This window comes from Muntiacus reevesi, chromosome 18 (assembly GCF_963930625.1).
Source record: "Muntiacus reevesi chromosome 18, mMunRee1.1, whole genome shotgun sequence".
Lineage (NCBI taxonomy): Eukaryota > Metazoa > Chordata > Mammalia > Artiodactyla > Cervidae > Muntiacus > Muntiacus reevesi.
The window spans coordinates 46,412,992-46,438,968 of NC_089266.1; positions in this window are offsets into that span (position 1 = coordinate 46,412,992).

Consider the following 25,977-nt stretch of genomic DNA (forward strand, 5'->3'; position numbering starts at 1 on the left):
TCCTGTGCAGGTTTAGTCTCTGGGGAGGGAGGAGACTAGTCCCTGCACAGCCAAGACACGGCACAGCCTGGACTCAAACCCAGGTCGTTCAGCTCCACAGCCAGGGCCCCTCCCCTCCCTCCACCAGTTCCAAAACTGCTCTAAGTTTTGAGCAGGGTTAACGCTGCCCCTAAGTTCTCCGGTTGGTTAAGTGGAGACGGTGGCAGTACTTGACATGCAGCATGGTTATAAAAAGCTAGCTGAGGATATGGCGACAGTGTGTGTTAGTCGCTCAGTCATGTTCGACTCTTTGCAACCCCATGGACTGTAGCCCACACGACTCCTCTGTCCGTGGAATTCTCCAGGCAAGAATAGTGACGTGGGTTGCCATTTCCTTCTCCAGGGGATCTTCCTGACCAAGGGATCAAACCCTGGTCCCCTGCATTGCAGGCAGATTCTTTACCATCTGAGCCAACAGCATGGTTATAAAAAGCTAGTAGAGAATATGGCTACAGACTGAGTGAAGTCGCTCAGTAGTGTCTGACTCTTTGTGACCCTATGAGCTGTAGCCTACCAGGCTCCTCCATCCATGGGGTTTTTCAGGCAAGAATACTGGAGTGCGTTGCCATTTCCTTCTCTAGGGGATCTTCTGGACCCAGGGATTGAACCCTGGTCTCCCACATTGCGGGCAGGCTCTTTACCGTCTGAGCCACCAGGGAATCCCTAAACTCAAACGCCGTATGGTGGATCTTATCATGGTCCCTGGGGCTTGGCTGGTACCTAGGGAGCCATTTTTTGTGTTCAAAAGACAGAGAGGGACTTCCCTTGCGGCTCAGTGATGAAGAATCTGCCTGCTAATGCAGAGGACATGGGTTCAAACACTGGTCCAGGAAGATTCCACCTGCCAAGGGCGACAAAGCTCATGAGCCACCACTACTAAACCTGGTCTCTAGAGCCCCTGAACTGCAACTACTGAAAGCTTCGGGCCCTAGATACTGTGCTCTGCAACTAGAGAAGCCACTGCAATGAGAAACCCGGGCGTTGCAACTAGAGAGAGTCCACGAGCAGCAACGAAGACCCAGCACAGCCAAAAAAAAAAAAAAAAAAAAAAAAAAACAGACAGGAGGGGAATTGACGGGAGCAGACGTGAGGCCAAGCAGGCGTGTGGACAGGGAGGCAGAGGCTGGGAGGCAGCTGACAGAGGAGCTGGGACAGGGCCAGTGGGGAAAGGCAGAAAGATCGCAGTCACCGAGTGCAGACCAGGGCTCCTGGGACTTGCTGTCACTGCCCCTCTCTGGTCCCAGTTTTCTCCTCTGAAAATAAAGTGGGGCTGGGAGGTAGGGACAGTGGTGAGAGGAGTGAAGATGTTCCCTGAGGTCGTGTCCACTCTCTCAGCACTGTTTCAATTTTCCTGAGAGCTGGTCTGCAGCACAATGGGGCACAAGAAACAGATTTGGGGGTGTGGGTGTGGTATAATAGCCAGTACTCCACAAGCGTTGCTACTGGAATCCTAGAATGCCAAGAAAATGTGAATGTCCCCACTTCATGCCCTCCATCCCGCCCATCCTATGCACTCCCTACCAACTGCTCCAAGATACCGAGTAAATGGAGCATGGGGGACATAGCAGATAGTCATGGATCCACTCTGAGCCTCAGTTTTCCTCATCTGTATAATGGGGGAAGAGGGACTGTGGCCTAGGTGGTTGCTTAGGTCCCTTCCAGCTCTGCTAGTCTAGGGTTCTGATCTTCAAATGAAGCTTATTTTTTCATGAGGTTATCTGTGTCTCAGGGGATAGGAGCTGGAAGAGGGTGGGAGCAGTGTTAACTCAGTTCTTCCTGGGGTAAAACACCCTCCAGAGGGAGATGAGAAGGAAGATGGGTGCCCCATGGCTGAGCAGAGGCGAATAAAGGAGGGCCTTTAACAGCTCTGTGCTAGATTCTGGATCAGCTTGGAAAAAGAATGCCATTTCCTCCAGGAAGCCCTCCCCGACTGTCCTGTTGACCACCTGAGTACATGGTGATCATCCCCACCTCTTCCCCATTTCCAGTCCATTCCCACATAGGTGCCCCTACACACTCACATGCACTGACTCTCCAGCCCTAAACTTCCAGGTGTCCCACTGACTGACCTCATGTCCCCACCACACTGACCTCTGACCCCTGCCTAAGACTCCCTAGAAAACGTGAGAACTCACAGCATCTGTCCTGCTTTCTCATTGCCTTCCACTTTGATTTTGTAGGCTTTTTGACCGCTTGTGGACTTCAAGCTCGGATAATGCGCAGCACTTTACAAGGGAAAAAAAGTAATTAAAGAGAAAGCTGGGAAATAAATACAGAGCCTGCCTCCTTCTCAGGCCACTGATCTGACTGGGAAAGATCCTGTGACATGGGGCCCCTCAGAAGCCACTCCATTATGCGAGGTTCCCAGTGTGTTCAAACAATGAGACTTTGCTAAATTCAGTTTACAAAAGGTATGGTATATATTACAACTTCACATTTAACAATTTAAAGCTTTAACACAAAAATTATAACGTATTTAATATGATCGTTCTATTAACAAGATAATTACAGGTTCATTTTCAATTAATTCATAACATGCTGCAGATGGTGAGGTCTGGTTGTAGGACTAAGTTTAAAGTTACAGGTTGAACAGTCTCTTTGGAGCCTGTCGGGGGCCTCCGAGATGGGAGAAATAAACTCATCTGAAATACACGGCAAGAGTTGAATGTGAGCATGGGGGACCCAACTCAAAAGTGTCTCCCACCGTTTTGTGCCCCCAACTCCATTCCCCCATGACAAGCTCTGCTCCCAAACCTGCCACTCCCCTGAGATACCCTAAAACCTAGACCAGGGAGGAAATTTCTTGATTAACAGTCCAGACTCCTCCATCGATCAGATAGGGGGTACCAAGGCCACAGGCAGCAAAAACAGCACTGGATTTGGAGCCAAAAGAGTCTGTTCTCAAACAGACCTACTAATTTCACTTACTACTTATGTGGCCTCGGAAAACTCATTTCAGCCCTCTGTGCCCCCAGTCTCCTTATCTGCGAAGTGGGCACAAATAAAGCCCACCTTCTGGGCTTCCCTGGGGGCTCAGATGGTAAAGACTCTGCCTGCAATGCAGGAGACCAGGTTTGATCCCTGGGTTAAAAAGATCCCCAAGGAGAAGGGAATGGCTCCCCACTCTAGTATTCTGGCCTGGAGAATTCCACGGACAGAGAGGAGCCCTGAAAAGAGTCGGACACGAGTGAGCAACTTTCACCTCCTGGCACTGCAGTGAGATACCCAGCAAAGGACATTGGCGATGCGACTCCTGCCTGGGACAGATGAGTGCGGCGTCGACAAGACTGACAGCAGAACTGAGATTAAGACCCCGGCCAGGGTGCCACGCCTGCCCTGCGCTCACCCGGCCCTCCATGCCGAGTCGGAAGTGGACTTGGAGGACAGAGCGACCCCTAAGTCCAGGGTCAGAGGGAGAAGCTCTGTCGCCTGGCTCTCACCCTCCAGCCTTGAAAGCAGGGAGAGCTTGGGGTCATGGAGGAACGGACCATCTGGGAGGCCTACTGCTGAGGAGCATCCCACCCCACCCCTGTCAGACCCAAGCGAAGCTGTGTGCACCCAGAGGCCTCTGTCTGTGCAGGAGAGAAATAGAATCAGTCAAACCGGCTCCTGCCCTGGGGGTTAAGCAACACTGGGAGGGCTTGGAGTCTGGACAGAAGGTCCCCCAGCAAGCCTGGCTCTGGACTCCAAGACTGACTCAGAGACCTGCTCCCCAGCAACCCTCCCATTTCTCTTTCATCTCAAAACCAGAACCGGAGCCCCAGGATTCCAAGAGTGTTGAAGAGGACGGCAGTGGCCCACCCCTGCCTCCCAAGTCCTCCCTGGGGGGCAGGGGCCGCTGGGAGGGAGCCTCCAGGTTGGGGAGGAGCCTTAGGAGAAGGCAGGTGGGGAGCCACGCAGCCGCTCAGCAAGGACAGGGCCCCGTTCCCTGGCACCCACCTCGTAGAGCATGGAGCACCCACTGGGCGGAGCCGAAAGCCTCCTAGCGCCAGAGTCAGTCTTTGAAGTGGGACCCTCCTCCACTGCATCCCTTCCCTCACCCGCATACGCTGTTGAGGTGAACCTTCTAGAACGCAATCTGACCAGGTGATCCTCATTTCATGTCTCATGACTCCCATCACCTGCAGATCAATGAGCAAATCATGCAGCAGGGACCTGCTTCCTCTCTCTTAACTCAGCGCTGGACACACAGTCCGCTGCCCGGGGAGGCCAGCTCTTCTCTGTTGAGCACCTTGCAGGTCAGCCCTTTCCAGGCAGAGCCTGAAACCCTCATGCCAGAAGGAGACAGACCCCCTCCCCAGGTAGTAGGCAGCATTCGAGAGAAAAACCACGCCCCTCCTACAAAGAGCTGCAGGTGTATCAGAGTTCCTGGAGAAAACCCAGTTTCAGGCCAAGAGAAAAGAAATGTGACTCCCAGCTGCCACAGCCCTCCACGGACCCCTTCCACAAGCCTCCCTAAACAAGCCTAACAGGCTGCCCCCAACCCCGGGAGGCCTCTGCCCATCCCCCAGACTCCCAGACCCCCTGACCCCCTGTTACAGGTCAGGACAGTTACCTGGGCCTCCAGGACCAACCCACCATAGGCCTCACCCCCTCCTTTCCCACCCACCCATCATACCCTGCTCATGCAGTCTGTTCCCAGCTGGATCCAGGCCTCACACACCCCACCCCAACTTTGTCCCCAGGGCTTATCCCAGTATTGTCCTGCACATCCCCTAGCCAGACCCTATCTCCCACCACTTCCCATACTCCCACCCCTCTGGATCCCCACTGATGTGGACGTGGATGTGAAAGTCACTCAGTCATGTCCAACTCTTTGTGACCCCATGGACTATATAGTCCATGGCATTCTCCAGGCCAGAATACTGGAAAGGTTAGCCTTTCCCTTCTCCAGGGGATCTTCCCAACCCAGGGATGGAAGCCAGGTCTCCCGCATTGCAGGAGTATTCTTCACCAGCTGAGCCACCAGGGAAGCCCAAGAATACTGGAGTGGGTAGCCTATCCCTTCTCCAGCGGAGCTTCCCGATCCAGGAATCAAATCAGGGTCTCCCGCATTGCAGGTGGATTCTTTACCAACTGAGCTACCAGGAAAACCAGATCCCCAGGTCATTGGCAAATGCACCCACACCCTGACTTTCTCTGAAGGTTCCCTCCCTTTCTTGATTGAGGACAGGTTCCCCTCTGAGAATTACAGGTTCTCCTACAGCCCTTTCAAACACCATCTATTTTCTTTCACATTCCTTGCTCGTCAGTTTCACTTGCCACCAATTTCCCTGGCATCTTCCTTTAACATCTTTGAAGGGCTCGGCATCAGATCCCTACTGCCTGCTCCCCGCTAGTTGCAGTTGTCGACTCTCAAGCGTCTTCTCCAACATCACAGTTCGAAAGCATCAATTCCTCAGCACTCAGCCTTCTTTATAGTCTAACTCTCACATCCGTACATGACTACTGGAAAAACCATAGCTTTGACTAGACAGACCTTTGTGGGCAAAGTGATGTCTCTGCTTTTTAATACGCTGTCTAGGTTTGTCATAGCTTTTTTTCCCCAAGAAGCCAGCATCCTTTTATTTCATGGCTGCAGTCACTGTCTACAGTGACTTTGGAGCCCAGGAAAATGAAGTCTGTCACTGTTTCCCCATTTGTTTCCCATTTATTTGCCATGAAGTGATGGGACCAGATGCTATGATCTTTGTTTTCTGAATGTTGAGTTTTAAGCCAGTTTTTTCATTCTCCTCTTTCACCTTCATCAGGAGGCTCTTTAGTTCTTCTTCGCCTTCTGCCATTAGAGTGGTGTAGCTACTGAAAGACACAACAATATCTTGAACAACAACAGCAACAGACCTCACTCGCTGATGAGCTGAGCACTCGCCTCACAGCCTTCTCCATCAAACTCCAGTCACTCGTCAGCATCCATGAAGTCAGTTCCGAAAATATACGGGCCTCTCGATTCTTTTTGAGCTCCTTCCTCTATCCTTCCTCGTTCTCCATACCCTGTGTCATCATGTCGTCACCTCCGTTGAAATCCTGACTATAAATATCTCTGAAAACACTCTGCCCATCACCCCTCTCCTTCCAACTGTGGTGCTCCCATCCTAGCAGCACTGACCTCGTTGAGGCCCCTTCCACCTTCTCAGATCTGTCGCCCTTGATGCTGTCTCCCTTAACCAGCCTGGATTCCATGGGTCAGCCCTCCAGCCATCCCTCCACATGTGCCCCCCAAACCCTTGGATTATGGTTGTAACAGGGGCCTCAGATGATCCCACAGGAGTTGTGGAGTAGGTTGGTCCTTCCAAGATATCCCAGGCAGGTAGTCAAGCCTTACCGCCTGCACCAGCCTGTCCTGGCTATGGGATGGCTTCCCCAGGCCCCAGGGCGCTTCCCTGATTGGATCAGACAGCTCTCTTCCACTGACCACTATACCTAGCAAAGGGCTCAGCTGAGCACACTCAGTTGCCCACTTTCCTAGCCACAGAGGCGCAGGGGGACAGCCCCCCACCATGGCGCCCACAGCCTCCAAGACCCTGTATGCCCTGTCCCCAGCCCCCGAGGCTTTCCCACCACTGCTCCAGCCACACTGGCCATCATTCAGCCCATAAAACGTGCCAAGCCCGAGAACTTTGCTCATGCTGCTTTTTCTGGGCCTCAGTTTCCCATCTGGAAAATGAAGGAAGTAATCACATCACCTTACCGGGCAGTTGAGAGGATAAAATGTGTCAACACGTATAAAGAGCAGCGCTTGGCACGTGGAGGGGTCATGTAATCAGAAGTAGTGGCAATGATGATGATGACAGAGGAAACTCTTCCCCCTTTCCTGATGAAAACACCCTAAAATGCACCCTCAACAAAGAGATTTCTAGCCCAAAACATCGGTAGTGCCAAGGCTGAGAAATCCCGATTTCCATGTTGATTTTCTGTCTCCTCCACAATGAGAAGCTTTGTCTTATTCTCCCTCATGGCCCCAGTATTGACACCTTGTAGATGCTCAGTAAATAGCTGTTGACTGGCAGGGCTTATATGCCCTCGAAATGGAGCACGGGATCAAAAACCTTCACTATGTGAATGTGATAGCTCAGTGACTTCAGAGTTTGGGATCTTGGTGAATCAAACTAGGTTGACCTCTCCAATTTTCAATCTACAATTTGTTCTCTTGTGAAACAACATAAATATTCATTCATGCAACCAACATGGACTGAGAGCTCACTGAGTCCTTGCCCATCCACCCTTCAGAACTGGGAGCTCCATGGATTCATCCTTTGGGGCTGCTGACATGTCACCTCCCCGGTGAAGTCGTCCCCCATCCTTGCCCTCCCCAAGAGCCCACTCCCCTTCTTCAGTTTTCCAAAGCCCCATGTTTGCAGTGCTGTGAGCTCGAAATGCTCCTTTAGTTCTCGGCCTTATCAGATTCCCCACTTTTATAACAAATAGCTCACAATGGCTCTCTTACAATCCTGAAATGAAATTCATAGACTGTGTAACCTACCTAGACACATCGTTTGAAAATAAATCAACATAATGCCTTAACTATAATATAAAAGTAAAATAAAGATCATTCCTAATAAAATACATATTTCAATATGTAAATGCTCAGGTTCAACTACTCGAGAAGACGTAATGAAGAAGTCAGAACTCGCACCCACAGGCCTAATCAGTGCGAGGGCCGCAGCCTCAAAGGCTGCCTAAAGCTCGCGGGTTATGTCTGGGGCTCAAATACCACAAAGAGCATTGCCATCGGAAATGTGATTTTCCAAAAATGATGAATAACTCCGGGTAACGTTTCCAACAGAACAAAATACAATCTTCCTTCAATTTACACGGTAGTTGTATTCCTGGAAATTCAGAGTGTATTAAATCTGTGACACAAATGCTTTCTGTTTATATATAAAACGGAGGTAGGTTCCAGACTCAAGTAATTATAAACAGGTTTTCACCCACTTAAATGTCAACCAGGATATCTGAAAGCCATGCAGGACGTGAGATGACTCTTGGTTATGCAGGACTATCCTGGGTGGTTTGTCAGAGTTTAGGAATCACTGGCCCTTTCCATCAATGCCAGCAACCTCCCCTATAATAACTGTGACCATCAAAATGCCCCCATTTATTCCCAAAACTCTCCCTAAGGGACAGCACTGTTTCCGTGGAGATTTTCTGTTCTCAGTTTCAATTTTTTTTAATAATTTTTTATTTTCAATATCATGATAGTTTCAGGTGCAGAGCAGAGCAGTTCAGCAATTCAGCCATACATATCCATGTATTCATTCTCCTCCAAACTCCCCTCCCAAGCAGGCTGCCACATAACATTGAGCAGGGTTCCACGTGCTAGACAGTAGGTCCTTATGGTTATCTACTTTAAATATAGTAGTGTGTACATGTCCATCCCAAACTCCCTAACTCTCCCTTCCCCTCATCCCTCCCACCGGCTACCATAAGTTCATTCTCTTAAGTCTGTGAGTCTCTTTCTGTTCTGTGAATAAGCCCATCTGTACCACTTCTTTTTAGAGTCTATGTATGGGGAGATCATGTGGATCTAGAGATTGTCATTCTGAGTGAAATAAGTCAGACAGAGGAGAAGTATCGTATATTCTCATTTGTTTGTCTCTTTCCCCAGACTACGAACCACCAGAGGGTGGATGAACTTGTCGCGTTCACCAGTATGCTCCCAGAGCCTAGAAGGAGCTGGGGAAATGATGGGTGCTCAGTAAAGATTTATTGCTCCAGGAACTGGGGTCGCAGCCCACCCACATCCCCTCAGCCAAGCCCAGAGGCCACCTCCAGATGGGCAGGCCAACTGCTTCCTAAGCCACAGACTGTGGGAGTTCTCTGTCCCCAGGGGGTGCCAGCCCACGTGCAGGGAAGCCTCAAGGTGCCAGGGAGTAAACCCACCATGTCTGGGGATAACCCCCCACCCTCCTCCCTGTTCACTGGGGCGGATCCGGGGAACACTGGGCACAGCGTCTCAGAGGGTCCCCGAGAGTCTGAGTGCTGCCACCCTGCGTGAACACACCCCACCGGGCTTCCCCCTTTCCCGTCTCACTTGCTTACTTCTCCAGGCTTCCCGCCATCACCCCCACAAACACAGCACTTGCACCAGATTCCCTTTCAGGTACTATGGCTACATCACAAACCACCCCCAAATGCCTGGTAACAGCGACGATGTCTTATTTCTCCCGATTCTGTGGATGGGTGGGTGGTTCCTGTGAGGGATGGCTGAACCTCTCAGCTACCTTCAGCTGGAGGGTCGAAGCTGGCCTCATCCACATATCAGGCAGGTGGTACTGGCTCTTGACCAGGGAGACTCCATCCTTCCTCTCGTGACTCCTCACCCTGCAGGAGCCAGACTCACTTCCATGCAGACTCTGTGCTGTCTTGTACCCCAGACAGCAGAGAAGGCTGCAAACCTCTCGAGGCACCGAATCACAAACTCCCTTTGCCCTGCACCCTGTAGGTCAAGGCAATCTTAGGCCACCCAGGTTTGGGGAAACAGATTCGTATGAATGGGAGTTGGAGTGAACGGTGTGAGGCCAGGACAGGAAGGGTGTGATCATTAAGCAATCTTCCACTTGGCGTCTGCTTTTTTAGGGGGTGAGTTCCACATTAACAGCAGAACATGGAAGCCTCATGAGAAAGTGCTTTGGAAACCAAACTAAAGCACCCCCTGCCCCAGCTGCTGGGGCAGACTTGGGCGGGTAGCTCATGGGACACACAGGCTGGGAGGCAGCCGAGACCTTCTCAGTATCTCGCGTTCCACCGCCAGACTTGTATTTTTCCGCAAGACTGCATAGTTCACCAAAGATACAATTACTGAAGGCAGAACATAAGCAGTGTGTGCACGCCCGTGGGGGTCTGTAATTCATATGTGTCTCCAGGGATAATTAGAACCTCCTCTGGAAGCACAAAGTCTTGAAATAAGTCCCCCGCAGTGCGCCCTGTGCCTGCCCAACCCTGGGTGGTGGCCGGGGACTCCTGGGGCAGAGAAGGACCTGAGGACAGGAGACGGAGGCAGCTGGCAGCCCTCAGAGAATTCTCTCCATGAGGGCTCAGCCAGAGAAAATGCACACCCCGCTGCAGCAGCAGAAGGGAGTTCAACGGCAGGGAAAACTTCTCATCACCAGGGCCATTTTTTACCCCAGCACAGGGGTGCCTCCCTTGCCAGTAGATGGGAGAGGAGAGACAGAGGAAAGACTCGTGGGACAGGGGCAGAAGAGGGGCTGGACGGGCCTTCTAAGGAAGGCTGGGGATCAGGAGGAGACTTCCTCGATAAAGGAGAGGAAGGGACCCTGAAGACTTGCAGACCTGCTCTGTGGCAGGCACTATGTTAGACATTCCATGCCCATTCTCACTCAATCTGTTCCCATTTTACAGATCTGAAGACTGAGTCTCAGAGACATGAACTGCTATGCCCAAGAGCACCACGTTGCTACATGGCAGAGCAGAGACCAAGGGCTTTTGTCTCCAAACCCGATGGGAGCATCTAAAGGAGAGCAACAGGCCAGGTGAGATGTCTGGACAACAAAGAGAGGGTGATCTTCATAGGGAGCAAACATTTCTGCCTTAAAATACTGGAAGGCCAGTTACAGAAAAGAGACATGCCTTAGTTTGCATGTCTTCAAAGGCCAGGAAAAAGGTCAGAAAGGAATTGTTATCAAAAGATAGATTCCAGTTTGATATAAGAAAGAACTTTTAATAGAAATGTCCCACGCTGGAACAAAAGGGCTGTGTGGATAGGGAGTGAGTTCCCCATCCCTGGAAGCATGTAAGAACAGCCTGCATGCTCACCATCAGAACTTCTACAGACTGGTTTAGTTCTGGTTCCTGTGAGTCTCCTGAAGCTTAAGGATTCCTGGGAGTGGCTAGGGTGCCCTAGCTGGGGTGTCCCTAGTGTATGGACCAACTCTGGGCCCCACTTACTCTCTTCCCTGCCTCCAGACATCCTCATCTCATTGCTGTTCTCCCAGCAGACTAGGGGAGGAGAGGTTGGGGGGAGGAGAGGAGTCAGGCAGCCCCCAGCCCCACCTGCATGCTGAATGGCAACCAGTTAACCCGCTGACCCTTAATCAAAGGCTCAGAGCACAGCGGCCGCTGGATGGATGCAGGCATCTCTCCAGCTCCAATTACTCCACAGGAGGCTCATGCAGTGGTAAGAGGTAGAAAGCGCAGAAGGCAGAGACAGGAGAGATGGAAGGGTCCTGGGGGGGCGCGCACAGCCATGGCCTCAGCCCGGGGCGGGGGCAGAGAGGAGGAGGGTCTCCTTCTCCATCCTCGACCACTGGTACCTTCCACTCCAGCCCCAGCTCCCAGTGCTCAGTGACCCAGCAGGGCCCCCACCTGGGCTGGGAAAGGCCTGGTACTGGGCAAGGGAGAGAAGAGACTGAGGACCTGGGGCAGCCCAGGCGCGGGTGGTACCAGGGAAGTGGGCCACTGAGGCCATGAACGCCTCCGCCCCCCAATCACACACCGGGGGCTGGAGGCGGTACACGGGCGCTGTCTCGAGGTTGTGACAGGCATCTGTCCATCCTGGGGAGCCCTCCTGCACTCCATTCCACCCTCGATGTCACCCTGTGTTCCCCTGGGGGTGGTCAGCCCTAAACATGGAGGAGGGCGGGGTGGACAGAAAACACATTCAAGATCCTCAAGTCTAGAATTTCCAGAACGAGGTGGCCTAGGAGCCCTGCCAGCTCACCTTCTCCCCCCTCATCTTCTCCCCATTCAGAAAAGCCTGACAGGTGGACAGGGGTCCTGGGCCTACCTGTTGGGAGGTGTGGAAGCTCCCATTTGAGAAGTGCAATCTGACAGGGGAGACACAGCCCCTATCCTGGAGGAATTCCCAGTCTGATGGGGGAGGCAGAGCTCTGAGGTCAAGAACCCAGTCTGAGTGAGGAAGACAAACACACAGATAGGGGCTCACAAAGGCTCATACAATGTAGAAAACAAACTCATGGTTACCAGTGGGTCAGGCGAGGCAGAGATAAACTGGGACATTGGAATTGATAGACATACACGACTATATATAGAATAGGTAACTAATAAGAACCTAGAATCTGCCTGCAATTCTGCAGGCAAATCTGCAAATCTACATCCAGGTTGCCTGCCTGCAAGCTGGGAGGCCAGGTTCGATCCCTGGGTTGGAAACACCTGGAAAAGGAGTGGCTACCCACTCCAGTATTCTTGCCTGGAGAATTCCATGGACAGGCGAGCCTAGCTGGCTATCGTCCACGGGGTCAGAAAGAGTCGGGCACGACTGAGCGACTAACACTTTCACTTTTTCACTGTATGGCACAAGGAACTCTACTGAATATTGTATAATGGCCTACATAGGGAAAGAATCTAAAAAAAAAAAGAGTAGATGTCTGTATGTGTATAACTGAGTCACTGAGCACTACAGCAGAAACTAACACAAAATTGTGAATCAACTGGACTCCAGTAAAAAGAAATTTTTTTAGAAAGGCTCACAGGGCAAGAGGATCCCCCGCCGTCTGTCACACTTGCACACGCCAGTGCTGGGAGGGCAGTATATTCGCGCAAGGAGGGACCGGGGTCAATCCTGAGGGCCCCCCTCCAAGGAGGACGTAAGCTGGGAAATGGCTTCTCTTCCTCAGAAGGCGGCTCCCAGGGCGCAGGAGCGCCGGTTTGTACAGCTGCAGGAGCCAAGGAAGAGCAGCTTATTAATTTAATCCTTAAGCAAATTTACAAAATTGTCAGTGGATTTACAGGAAGCCGAAGGAAGTGGTTTCCAGGGGGGAGCGGGCAGGGCGGGAGGAGGCCGCCGCCTCTGCCTTGCACACTGCACCTCGGGCAGGGCCCCTGCCTCTCTGCGTCCCGCCCTCCCAACCTCTGCTCCGGAAGCAGAACCTGCAGACTCGGCAGGGAGGACGTCGGCCATGTTGGCCAGGAAGAGGAATCCTTCTGAGACACTAAGTGCTTCCGCACGCCGGACATTGAACCTGCACGGTCTCATTTCCTCCTTTATCTTTCCTACGCTTCTTTCAGTTTTATTGACGTATGATTGACAACTAAAACTGAAATTAGGCGGCTGCTGTTTACAAATGGGTAAACTGAGTCCTTGAGACACCTACGGCCCAAGGTCACACAGTCTGCGAGTGGCAGAGGCAAGATGGCATCGGAGCCCGGCTCTCTGGCCCCGGAAGTCGGCCTGCTCCGCCTCGCTGCGGGTCTGTATCCTCCCGGGTCTCTCCCCTCTCTCTCGCCTGCCCTTTCGGCTCCTGTGAAAAGGAGGAGACGCCATCCCCGATTCCTACTTCCCACCCCCACGGGGACTGTGGGCCTCTCATGCTGACCCCAAGGGCAGTGGCAAGAGTCGGCCTGGCTAACCCCCAGCCTCGAAGCACCTCTGCCCCCTCGGTGCCAGGGTAACCATCTCTCTCACACTCTTCCCATCCTCCTGCACCCACTCCCTCCCTCCCCCCTTCCTCCCCCTCCCCACACCCCTCCCCCCACCTCCTCCCTCCCCCCTCCCCCCTCCCCCTCTCCCTGTCCCTCCCTTCGTCCTTTATGCCTTCCTCCATCCTCCATCCCAAGTGATGGGACAGATGACAGTCAGTGCTTCCCTTCAAGATGGAAGGGTATCCTGGAGGCTTCCTGAGAACGTGGGCACATGTTCTGAGCATTTTCCTGGTGCGTGCATGCTAAGTCGTTTCAGTCGTGTCCCACTGTGACCCTATGGACTGTATCCCACCAGGCTTCTCTGTCCATGGGATTCTCCAGCCAAGAATACTGGAGTGGGTTGCTACGCCCTCCTCCAGGGGCTCTTCCTGACCAGGGATGGAACCCACGTCTCTTATGTCTCCTGTATTGGCACGTGGATCTTCTCCACTAGTGCCACCTGGGAAGCTATCGTTCAGTCCCCAAGGAAGCCAGAGCCCCTCAGTGGAGCCTCAGGGAACCCCTACAGTGACTTCCCTGTTTGCATAATAAGGTCTGTGCCCATTAGCCTTCTGATTTGAAGAGGCCTCTGGGAGCCAGCCGACCCAGCGCGCTGGCTGACTGAGTCTCAGTCCCCAGGGAAGCCGAGACCAGTTAACCTGCCTGGAGAGTTCACTGATTAAGCACCGATGAGAAATGAGAGAACCGCCTGACCAGCCTGCAACCCCACCCAGGCCACTGAGCCTGGTCCCTGGTCCAGCTCCAGCACCTCCATCCAACAGATCCCTCATTAGCATCTTAATGTAACAAGCATATGCAATGAGGCATCAGAGAAAATCCCCAGCATTTAAATTCATTAGCAGTCTCTGGAAGTCTTCAGTGTGTAGGTGGAATTATCGCTAAACTGCTTTTAACTTACCACCTGTGCACTAAACGACTGAGGAGCCTGGCTCTTGCGTTTAGGGGCGAATGGTGGAGGGGGGTGGTGCTGGAGGGTGTGGCCATCTGGGGGCCCAAATGCAAGCCCGAGCGTGCCGAGGCTCCTGGCTAGAGAGCTGTGTTTTCTAGATTCTGTCCCACCTCCTAATGATGAGTGAAAAATTCAATCAACCAGCTGGCTAGTCCACTTAGGAACAAACAGCCGCCTCGACTGATATTGATGTGGCTGCCCATCTCAGGTTAAGTTTTGTGACCCTGCTCTCTCTGCTTGGCGTCTGATGGATGATGGAGGAAATGTCTCTCCTCTCCCAGGCGTGGCCTCCCTCTGCCTGGCCCGACCCTGCTCATGCATCAGCCACCCCCTCCAGGAAGCTTCTCGTGACACCCGTCCAGCCCCGTCACCTCCATTACCCTGCGCATCCACCATCCCGGCGAAGCCGAGACCACTTAACCCACAGTGCGGCCATGACCACGCTAAGCTCTGTCTCCCCTGTGTGCCTGAGGACCCCGGAGGGCCACATTCAACCTCTGTGTAGCCCAGAGCCCAGCTGGCATCTGGCACAAAAGATACGCTCCACAAAGATTCGCTGAATTAATTAATTAATCGATTAAATGTTCCTCCTTGCCTGCAGTGTCGATCACCGTACCTGACTCATTGCGGTTTCTCAATAAATATTTGTCGAATAAATGTTGGATGACAGATAAGCCATAGCTGCAGGGATGGGGTAAGGAGGTTAAGATTCAGAAATTCAATGCTTTCTTCAACAGATATTAATTGAGTATCTAATCAGAATGATGGTTAATATTTATACTAGGCTTCCTAGCTGCAAAGTGAAAGTGAGTGAAAATGAAGTCATTCAGTCGTATCCAACTCTTTGTGACCCCATGAACTGTAGCCTACCAGGCTCCTCCGTCCATGGGATTTTCCAGGCAAGAATACTGGAGTGGGTTGCCATTTCCTTCTCCAAGAGATCTTCCCAACCCAGGGATTGAACCCTGGTCTCCCACATTGTAGGCAGACGCTTTACTGTCAGCCACCAGGGAAGTCCCCTGGCAGGTGGGTATAAACCCCCGACAGGGTTTCTGCCATAAGCCGTGTGAGGTCACCGTGGAACTGCAGAGCAGGGCTCCTCACTTGCTTCACTCGGGGCATGTCAATCATTCACACAAGCACACTGTAGAGTTAGTAAAGTACAGCAGAAATCACATTCGCTAAGAGAACAAAGAACTAGAACTCCAAGCATCCTTACCTTGTCCTAAAGAAACCCGGATGAAACGTTGCTGCTGAACCACAAAAGACACCAGGATTCTTGGCCTCTGGAGGAGAGGAATTCAATCTGGGGCCAGTGACGAGGCTTGATCACTCAGAGCATTTGTGTAATAAAGTTTTATTAAAGTATAGAAGAGATAGAGAAAGCTTCTGACACAGACACCAGAAGGGAGCAGAAAGAGTGCCCCTTGTAGCTCCAAAGCACAAGCCAACTCATTTAATATTCACAACAACCTTAAATGCAGAGGATTCTAATACTGTCCTCACTTTCCAGGTGGGAAAACTGGGGCACAGAGCACCTGAGCATCTTGCCGAAGGTTGTATGACTAAGGAGTAATGGAGTGGGGATCTGAATCTAGGTGTCTAGTTCAAGGCAGGCTGTCAAGAGAAAATGTAAAGGGAGTCATGTGTGTAGTTTTATATATTCTAAATATCCTATTTGAAGAGCAAAAATAAATAGGTGGGATTAATTTTAATAAGCTATTTTACTTTACCCAATATATCCAAAAAACTATCATGCCAACATATAACCAATATAAAAAAGTGTTAATGAGATGTTGTTTTCAGCCTTGTTTTCAAGCTTCTGTGTGTATTTCAGACTCACAGCACTTCTCAGTGTGGACACCCAACACTGCACGCGCTCAATGGCCACCTGCAGATGTGTATTGGATGGGTCTCATCTGAAGTCTGGATTCCTATGCCCTGTGCTCTGCGGTCTTTAACCAGCTCGTGTCTCACAGACACTGAGGACGCAAAGATGAATCAGGCCAAGTCTCTTCCAGGAACCCACAGTTTGTTGGGAAAGACACACAGGACTTGGGGCGGGGGGGCATGGGTGGGATGAACTGGGAAATTAGGATTGACATATATACACTATTGATACTGTGTATAAAACAGATAACTAATGGGAACCGACTGTATAGCACAGGGAACCCTACTCAGTGCTCTGTGGTGACCCAGATGAGAAGGAAATCCGAAACAGAGGAGATATATGTATACATATACACATATGCATATGTATCTATGTATATATATAGTTCCCAGGTGGCATTAGTGATAAAGAATCTGCCTGCCAATGTGGGAGACACAAGAAACACAGATTCAATCCCTGGGTTGGGAAGACCCCGTGGAATAGTTAATGGCAACCCACTCCAGTATTCCTACCTGGAAAATTCCATGGACAGAGTACCTGGCAGGTTACAGTCCATGGGGCCACAAAGAGTCAGATACGACTGAGCACACACACACATATATGTATACATATAGCTGATTCACTTTGCTGCACGATAGAAATTAACACAACATTGTAAAGCAACCATACTCCAGTAAGAATTAATTTTTTAAAAAAGACACATGGGAAGGGATGACACTGTGGTGAGTGTTGGTAACAAGACATGAAAAGATCATGATAAAAGCATGGCATTTTAGACTCGCACAGAAGGAGCACCTGATCAAGTCTTGAGAGTGCGGGCTTCAGGAAGTCAAGGAAAACCTCTATAAACCAGACACCTAAAGTTTGAATAGAGGCCAGTCAAGGAAAGAATCGGGGAGCAGCACGTGCAAAGATCCTGGGGTGGGAAAGTGAACAGCAAATCCCTAATACGGCAGACAGTTCATTCAGAACAGTGGGGTCAGGAGTCTGCAGTGGGTGGAGATGCTGAAAGCTGAGGCTGGAGCAGTAGGCAGGGGCCAGAACATACTGGGTTGTACGTAAGTCTCAGTGAATGGGTTTGGACATGATCCTGGGACACACAGGCAGACACTGAAGGATTCTAAATGAGGAAACGATGAAGTCAGATGTACCTTTCAGAATGAGGCTGGAGGAGTTAATGCCACAGGCAGGAGGCCATGGCCGAGGTCTGGGTAATGGAGCAGAGGCCATGGCCCAATTGGAAAAAAGATGAGGAAATGACGTCAACGGAACTTGGTGACTGTGATGGAGACCGATAGGAAAGTTTGACCCCCGTGGTCCTGACGGGGCTGCTGGGCGAGTGATGGGGCCATTCATTGAGAAGGAAGACAGAGCAAGCTTGGAGAAAGGATGTAGAGTTTGGATTCTGTCATGTTGAATTTCACGTAAAAGATGGACAGGGCTTTAGAATAGCTTAGAAGAGAATAGGGCTTAGGGCTGGAGGTACAGATGGGGAACCTCAGTGGATAGGTGGTCACTGTGGACAGTGGAAGAATCTCTGGACCCTGCCCTTTTTGGAAGGCAAGGAACACATAAATTATGGCCACAAGTTCTCCTGTGGTTACATGCTGTTAGGTAAAAGGAAGAAACCATCCTGAGGATTTAGGGCCAGAGATTCCATTAGTAAGGGAATGAGACATCTTTGTTATCTCATTCCATCTATTAACAGCTTTAGGGAGTAGACAAAAAGAGGTCCAGAAAGGCTAAGCGACTTGTCCTAAGCCACATAGCCCCTTAGGAGTCAAGCCAAAGCCTAGATCCAAGTCTCCCGACACTAACTCCAGTGTCCTTTCATCCATTCATGCATCTATTCCGCAGTTACTTATTGAGCACCTACTATGTGCAATGCACTAGTCACTGGGGGTGCACGGTTGAGCTCTGACATGCCCTGTCCAGGATCTAAAGACGAGAGAGGGCCGGGCAGAAAGGAGGGGGCAATGGTATAGACAAGACCTTGTGGTGGGAGCAAGTCACAAGACGGTGAGGGAGTGACTCCCACATGCAGCGAATCAGGCTGGGGAAGGGGCAGATGTGGACGGGTTTGCACTTTTGCACAGCCCTGGCCTCGTGGACCCAAACACCTCGTCTCTCCACACCACCAGTGACTCCATCGGCTGTAATGCCAGCAGAAAGGCACGGATGGCACAAAGACATCCTGTTAAAACAAGCAGGCCCTCCCACACTCAGCTCTTTATGGGACCTCTCCCCATGGTTCACCCTGCGGATACACGGTCCAGTCTGGCTTGGAAGCTGTAGCTCACGGGGCAGCCTTGCCTCCTCGCCCTCCTCGGCGCAATGGAGACGGTGGACTGGATCCACCCTTCCCTTCCCAGCAGAGCCCTGGAGCCACCTCACTGCTTATCACCCAGTCAGACACCTGAACCCAGCTTGAGGAAGCCATCCTTCCAGGAACGGAGATCAGCTGGGGCTTGAAAGGCTATGTGACTCCTAACGACCTCATCAGCCCAGACATTCTCAGAGCTCATAGGATACACAAGGAGCAGAAGAGGAGGCTGGGAGGCTGTCAGATCAAGCCTTGAAACTCCTGGTCTTCCTCACCCTCCCGCTCTGTCGTCATATCCAGTTACAGATGAGAACGCTCAGGAGCACACCCGGCTGCACCCGGGGCAAAGCACATCACTCTAGTCTGCCCCATTGTCAGGGGGCCATGTGGCCTTCCAGGTTTAGGAAAGAAAAATGCAGGATGCCCAGTTAAATTGGAATTTCAGCCACAGATAATTTTTTACAAGTATGTACCCTTCAATATGGGGCTTCCCAGGTGGCACTAGTAAAGAAGCCACCTGCCAATGCAGGAGACATAAGAGACACAGGATTTGATCCTTGGGTCAGGAAGATCCCCTGGAGGAGGGCATGGCAACCCACTCCAATATTCTTGCCTGGAGAATCCCATGGACAGAGAAGCCTGGCAGGGGTGCTGCAGTCCATGGGGTCGCAAAAGAGTCGGACATGACTGAGCAACTAAGTCACGCAGAAGCATGCATGCACATCCTTCAGTATTGGCCCAATAGTTAAATGAAAGACTCCCCCAGCCTCTCAGCTACAGAAAGCAGGAAGGGCCTCCGCCTGGAATTCTCTCCTGTTGCCTCTGAGGAGTGAACAAGAGAGGCTATTTCAGATGGAAACACACGGAGAAGTGTGTTTCACTAAACCTGGAAGGTCAGTGGTCCACTGAAAATGGGGCTCATCTCTAGAGCCATCTATGAACAGGATTAGGGCAGCAGCACCCAGCAGCCTAGAGCATCTGCCTCATGTAAGCGAGCTGTGATCAATCACCCCAAACCACTCCATTGCCCCCAGACCACTAGCCCCAGGCCCCACAAAGCAGAGCAGGACACCCCACTATTTGGAGAGGAAGAGGCTGGGTGGGGGGAGATGTGCTGATTAGGGTAAGGCCACCAGGTTACAGACAGGAAAGCCCCATAACTGACAGGCTCAGGCCCAGGAGCCCCAGGCATAGGAGGAGACCCTCCTGCCTGCTGGTCTAACCCAAATGACAGGTCACGAGACAGGCCTCCAAATGAGTGCAGGCCCAGGCCTGAGAAGGAGCTCGAGTTCTTCATCCACGGGCAGTTGGGTAAATCCCGCACAGTCTGACATCAAGGCACTCAGTTACAGATAAGAACGCTCAGGAGCACCCCCTGGCCACATCCTGGGACACAGCACATCACACTAGTTTGCCCGCCCTAGTTTCAGTTCAGTTCAGTTCAGTCGCTCAGTAGTGTCCGACTCTTTGCGACCCCACGGACTGCAGCACACCAGGCCTCCCTGTCCATCACCAGCTCCCAGAGCTCACCCGAACTCTTGTCTATTGAGTTGGTGATGCCATCCAACCATCTCATCCTCTGTCATCGCCTTCTCCTCCTGCCTTCAATCTTTCCCAGCATCAGGGTCTTTTGAAATGAGTCAGTTCATCACATCACCTGATGCAAAGTACTGGAGTTTCAACTTCAGCATCAGTCCTTCCAATGAATATTCAGGACTGATTTCCTTTAGGAAATCAGACTGGTTGGATCTCCTTGCAGTCCAAGGGACTCTCAAGAGTCTTCTCCAACACAACAGTTCAAAAGCATCAATTCTGGTGCACTGGGAGGACCCAGAGGAGTCGGGTGGAGAGGGAGGGGGGAGGGGGGATCGGGATGGGGAATACGTGTAACTCTATGGCTGATTCATGTCAATGTATGACAAAACCCACTGAAATATTGTGAAGTAATTAGCCTCCAACTAATAAAAAAAAATTTTTTTTAAAAGCATCAATTCTTTGGCGTTCAGCTTTCTTCCTAGTCTAACTCTCACATCCATACATGACCACTGGAAAAACCATAGCTTTGACTAGACGGACCTTTGTTGGCAAAGTAATGTCTCTGCTTTTTAACATGCTGTCTAGGTTGTCATAACTTTTCTTCCAAGGAGCCCTGGTTTAGCCTGTCCGTAAACACACACACAGACCCATGCACACAAGACAGGAACACACAAGAAGTGAGAAGGTGAAGAAGAAGGAGAATGCCACTAATATCCCTAGCATTTCCCAGCACAGCCCCGGCGCCCTGTCCTCCCAAGTCCCAAGACAGACTCCACTGTTTGGAGACGGAAAAATGGATAAGCAGTGAGTCAGCCAGCCGCACGCACACTCCCTAAAGCCAGCACCTGTAGCCACCAGCTAATCAGCTGTGGGGTGATGAGAGCCGTGCACGCCCAGAGGCGAGCGCTGCTGTTCTGGGACATTCCCTTCCCATATTAGGAGGCAGGCACAGCCTGGGAGATGGAATGGCAGGGAAGGGGCTGGCCTGGGGTGGGGGGAAGAAGCAACATGCTTCCAGAAGCCCTTTATTCACTCTAATTAATTCACTCCGTGCGCTGCAGGGAGCCCAAGAGAGGGGAGAAGGACGTGGGAGGAAGACTTGAGATTGGGAACCAGTGCTGTAGCCTGGAGAAGCGTGAGGGAGAGGGGAACACCTGGATTGTGCAGATGGGGAAAGGCAGGCCCACGGAGAGAAGGGAGGTACCCAGGGCCGCACGCGGCGGGGGCGGGGATGCTCCTGTTCAGCTCAGCTTAAACCCGAGCCCTGATGATGCCTCTTCTGGCTAAAGGGCTCATCCGGAGAGGAGCTGGGGACTGGAGGGGTGTGACAGGAAAGGGGGCCTGGGCCGGGTGGCCGGGGGAAGGGCAGCTGGCAGGAGCAGGCAGGGCGGGAGGCTTTCCATAAGCTGGAATGGTTATCACCTTTCAGACCGCACCCAGTGAGGCTGGGAGGTGGGCGCCCCCTGAAGCTGAACACGCGCTTCCCTCCTGTTTGAAAGACTGAGGCCGTGAGTGGGAGCGGCTGGCAGGCTGGCTGGCACAGGGACCCCTGGAAGCGGGTGTGCCACAGGGCTGGGCGGGCGTCTTCACGTTCCTGTCGTCAGGAGGAGAGGGCCACACGTGGCAGTCACGTGTGTGCATACACACAGACCCACACAGAGCAGTGCGGGTGTGGGGGGCGGGGATCTGAAACAACAGCCTGGCCCCAAGCAGCCCCACGACGGCCCCCTGATCCCCCATACTGACCACACAGGGAGGGGCCCGACCAGGGGTTCTGCCAGCTGGGCTAGTCTCATGTTTATCAGCATCGCTGTCTGTAACAAACATTTTGGAATGCCCTCTTGAAATGAAATTCAGAGAATATGACCTATTTGTCATCTAAACAAAGAATAAATGAGGGGAAAGATTATAAAGAAATAACACATGTTGCTGTGTGTGAATGCTTGAGCACGACCAGCCACGAAGATGCCTGAAGCAGCCTCACTCTCGCACCTGAGCACATCATGAGGACAAAGCCGGCAAATGCTGGCAGGTCAGTGGGCTCTTTTCGGGACTATGAAGTTCCAACCTTTTGGCCACCTGATGCAAAGAGCCGACTCATTGAAAAAGACCCTGATGCTGGGAAAGATTGCAGGCGGGAGGAGAAGGGGACTACAGAGGATGAGATAGTTGGATTGTATCACCAACTCAATGGACAAGAACTTGTGCAAACTCTGGGAGATGGTGAGGGACAGGGAAGCCTGGCATGCTGCAGCCCATGGGGTCGTGAAAAGTTGGTCACAACTTAGCTACTAAAAACAACATTTATTTTTGGCTTTGCTACATCTTCCTCGCTACACCCAGGCCTTCTCTAGTTGCAGCAAGCCGGGGCTCCTCTCTAGTTTGCAGTGCATGGGCATCTCACTGTGGTGGCTTCTCTTGTTGCGGAACATGGGCTCTGGGACACATAGGCTTCAGTAGTTATGATACATAAGATTACTTGCCCCACAGCATATGGAATCTTCCCAAGACAAGGGATCGAACTCATGTCCCCAGCATTGCAGGCAGATTCTTAACCACTGGACCACCAGAGAAGTTCCCTTACTCTCTCTAAGACCCTCTTGCCCCCAGGAAAAGTCTCCAGGGAGGAACAGGTGTTTGCAATGATGACATGCCAAGGTGAAGTAGGCCAGATAATAGATGGCCTTGAATAGTCAAGTAGAGAGTTTAATCTTGACTCGATAGGGACCAGCAAGCCAGGGAAAGTTCTAGAGCAGGGAAAGGAGGTGCCCAGATCTGCCTTTCTGCAAAGCCCTGAACTGGGTTCCACAGTTGTTCCTCCTGTCTTCCAAACTAGGCTCAGCTCAGTCCTTCTCCTAAACCAGGCCTCTTCCTGGGGCTGACGCTGTCAAGGAATTCCTCCCAGCCTCCTCGAGCAGTTTTCAAGCCATAATTAATTGCACAGTAACAAGGATCTAATTGCCTTCCCCCTGCCAGCACCCCAGAGATGATGGGCTGTACCTGGAAGAAGGTGTGTTCAGAAGAAACAAGTTAATTAACACCCTGAACAAAGAGGCTGCTAATTGCATTGTTTCCATGACTTGGGAAGACGTTTTTTAGGAATGGGAGTCTACTGCCTTGGGCTCACTGTCAGAAGAAAAACCTCGGGTCTCTGGGTGAATGGGCTCTATTCCCTCCTCTCCCAACAGTAACAGCCATCCTGACTGCAGAAGTGAGGACCGCGTTGTCCCAGGGAGAGCCAAGAACCCAGGTGTCTTCCTGTCCCCACATTACAGATGGACAGACTGAAACCACAAAGGATACAAGGATGTAGCAGCACAGTAGCTCGGCCGCCTTTCCACAGTGCTCTCACCTGCCGTAATCCAACGAGGAGGGTGGAGAGGACAGGGCGGAACTGGGGCAAATTCTTCTTCTAAGTTCTCCCCATTCCTGAAGGAGGAAGCATGTGCCAAGAGATTGGGAAGGCTTAGACTTCAGGGGAGAGTGAGAAAAAGCCCTGCTATTCTCTCCTGGGGCTGCCACCCACCAGGAGGTCTGCCCATCTCACAAGGGAGTCTGGCAGGTGGGGAGTGGGTGTCTGCATTGGGCCCTCCTGCAGACCTCAGCCCTAAGACCATGCATCATGGCCCATCCCTGAATAGGAGGGGCAGGCACAATGCTTCTGGTGGCCCCCTTGGTATCCATCCGTGGCCTTAGCACAGTTCCTGGTGTGTGTCCCCTTGTCTGGGCATCAGAACAGCCTGGGAGAGGGCTGTCCATGCTGTTGGAACTCACTAAGAGGTTGGTAAAACCCTCTGCGGCTCCCAGACCCAAAAGTCCCCCTGCTCCTCCTCACTCACCTCCCCCATCCCCTCCCATGGTTTACCATCCAGAGTGAGGCCACCACCCTTGTCAAATCTACGGGCCTGAAAGCTTCTTGGCCCCGGGACCCGGCTTCTTCTCCCAGTGGGTGGGCCACCCCCAGAAGGCTCTCCCACCAGTTTTTCTCCCCAGGCGGACAATTCCCTGGCAGGGGCAGGGAGGGAGAGCTGTGCTTGCGGGCAAGCATTCTGGGAAAATCCGCCTTCTGTGATGAATGGAGGGGAAAGCCCAGGCAGCTGAGCCCAGCAGAGCTGACTGTGGGCCCGTGGCCAAGGCAGGAGGGAGGGACAGGTCACAGCGGCGGGGGCTTGGCTCTGAGGGCGGGCTCAGGGCTCTCCAGGAGGCTGGAGGGCCTTCCAAAGGATCCCAGTTCTTACAGCTAGAGGCTTCAGGAAAGCCTTCAGGAACTCTGAGGAGGTGTGGAGGGAACACAGATCAAAGGCTGGGATTGAAGTCGGAGATGAGAGAATCTGGCACAGGCTGCCTTTATGCTGGCTGGCCTGCTGGTCTCTGACTCTATCAACTGCCAAAGCCCAGAGGATCTACGAGGGGTCAGTGAGCACAGAGGGAAGGGGCATCAGCAGGAGGGGGCCCGTGGTCAGTCCTGCTCGGGGCCCATGGTGAACAGAATCCGGAGATGGGCAGGGTTGGACTCCACCCTGAGGATCATAAGGCCCTTCCCAGGCAGCTGGCAGGACCCCGCCCAGTTTATCCTCGCTAGAGGAGAGAAGGCAGCAATCACTTGGTTTGTGGACATCCTGCTTGAGAAGCATCACACCAAACAGGAGGGCACCGGGTCCTTGGAAAATATTATAAATATTGAGAGCTCCAGCCAGCCGGTCACTGTCATACTGTTTTTCATGCAATATCTCATTAACTCTCTGGTACACCCTTATACAGTGGGTATCTTTGTTCTTGTTTTACAGGTGAAGAAACTGAAGTTCCAAGATGTCAAGTCATCTGTTCAAATCCCACAAAGCAACAAGTGTCAAGTTTGGATTCAAACCCAGTTCTGTCTCTCAAACATTTCCTGTATGTTCCAGACTGACATTCAAAACAATATTCATTGAAAGGACTGATGCTGAAGCTGAAGCTCTAATGCTTTGGCCACCTGATGCAAAGAGCCAATTGGAAAAGACCTTGATGATGGGAAAGATTGAGGAGAGGAGGAGAAGGCGGCAACAGAGGATGAGATGGTTGGATGACATGAGTTTGAGCAAGCTCCAGGAGTTGGTGGAGGATAGGGAAGCCTGGTGTGTTGTATTCCATGGAGTTGCAAAGAATCAGACATGACTGAACAATGACAATAACAATGAAAAGTCTAGCACAGATGTCAACCCTGGATGCCAATGTAAACAGCTAGTACGGCTAAATAGCTGGTTGCTTCAGACAATCACTGCATGGAGTCCCGGCTGACCTTCCCAGCACCAGCCCCCACCCTGAACACATACACTCACAAGACCATCCATCTGAAATACCAACAAGAAGTCATCCCCACATCATCCTCACAGGTGAGAAAAGGATCTCAAACCCAGTAATGCTGAGCCCCCAGCATCCAGCAATCAAATCAAGCCACAGTTGAGTGGTCTGGTGTGCTCCCCAGCACACATCATCCTGCCCAGTCCCTTCATTTTACAGAGAAGAAAATCTAGGTCCAGTGAGGAGAACTGACTTACCCAAGGTCACACGGCAAATGTGACTAGGGTCAGCTGACCCTAGTTCCCAGAAACAGAAGACCTAGTCCCCACCACGTGGCCCCATTCCTGCACATGCTGGTGGCAGAGCCACAGCTCAAGTCGGTTCTCAGGAAAAGCAATCTGCAGTGTGTTCGTGTCCTCTGACCTGGTAATTCTCCTGTGGGAGTCAACCCTTGGGAAATAATCTAAAGGGAAAGAAAAAAGGGAGTTTGACAAAGATGTTCGTGGCAACACTGTTTGCAAGATTGAAAATCTGGCCACCATCCAAATGCCCAACAGTAGC